The sequence below is a fragment of the Schistocerca piceifrons genome, chromosome 2 (genome assembly GCF_021461385.2).
Source record: "Schistocerca piceifrons isolate TAMUIC-IGC-003096 chromosome 2, iqSchPice1.1, whole genome shotgun sequence".
Lineage (NCBI taxonomy): Eukaryota > Metazoa > Arthropoda > Insecta > Orthoptera > Acrididae > Schistocerca > Schistocerca piceifrons.
Genome location: NC_060139.1, coordinates 152,534,058 through 152,535,167, shown reverse-complemented (window position 1 = coordinate 152,535,167; position 1,110 = coordinate 152,534,058). Strand labels below are relative to the sequence as shown.

At 48.4% G+C, this 1,110-nt stretch overlaps 1 pseudogene; it reads left to right on the top strand.

The window, feature by feature from the left end:
* The first annotated feature begins 687 nt into the window (after positions 1 to 687).
* Positions 688 to 805, top strand: LOC124778549 (annotated as a pseudogene).
* The last annotated feature ends 305 nt before the right edge of the window (positions 806 to 1,110 follow it).

Here is a 1,110-nt window from a genome sequence, read left to right as displayed (position 1 = left end):
TCAATGCGACAACGGGTTTATACACGTATCATGGCTAACAGAGAGCATTTTGAACATTCCATTCAGAAACGGTTTTCGTGCCGTGCTGATACGGTCTTTTCCTGAGCGTATCTCGTGATTAATGTGTTGAAGAGTTGTGAGAACTGACTTTTAACATGCAAATAAGGCGTTACTGACCGCATGTGCATGTAAGATATATTCTTGCTCTACGTGTGAGGAATGTTTCCTAAACGTTTGGCGGTACCTTTATGTTACAACCTGTATGGTACGACTGGAATCTGAGAAAGGAGCAGCGCGGGGTAGGCGCGCGGTCTTAGGCGCCTTGCCACGGTCCTCGCGGCTCCCCCGTTGGAGGTTCGAGTCCTCCCTCGGTCATGGTTGTATGTGTTGTCCTTGGCGTAAGTTAGTTTAAGTTAGATTAAGTACGGTGTAAGCCTTGGGACCGATGACCTCAACAGTTTGATCCCATAGGAACTTATCACAGATTTCCAATTTCTGAAAAAGGACATAGTCGGTGCTCGGTGCTACCGACATAGTAGACGATTTGCAGTGCCGAAACACAATAGTCGTTTACATAGATTCTTGAGACTTTTAACTTATTTGAAGCTGCATCATTTGTCTTTCCGTGTTCGTGGACAGCACCTCCCCAAATGTCGGTTTTTACGAGCTCTGTATATCTGAATAATTGCCAACAGCCTTGCCGCAGTGGTAACACCAGTTCCCGTCAGATCACCGAAGTTAAGCGCTGTCGGGCTGGGCTAGCACTTGGATGGGTGACCAAGTGGTCTGCCGAGCGCTGTTGGCAAGCGGGGAGCACTCAGCCCTTCTGAGGCAAACTGAGGAGCTACTTGACTGAGAAGTAGCCACTCCGGTCTCGGAATCTGACATACGGCCGGGAGAGCGGTGTGCTGACCATATGCCCCTCCATATCCGCATCCAGTGACGCCTCTTGTCTGAGGATCGCACGGCGGCCGGTCGATACCGTTGGGCCTTCATGGGCTGTTCGGGAGGAGTTTAGTTTTTTTGTATCTGAATAATTACTCATGTCCAGTGCCTCTGGTCGTTGATGCACATCATTCATAAATTTTTAAGTGAACTGATTAAATAATG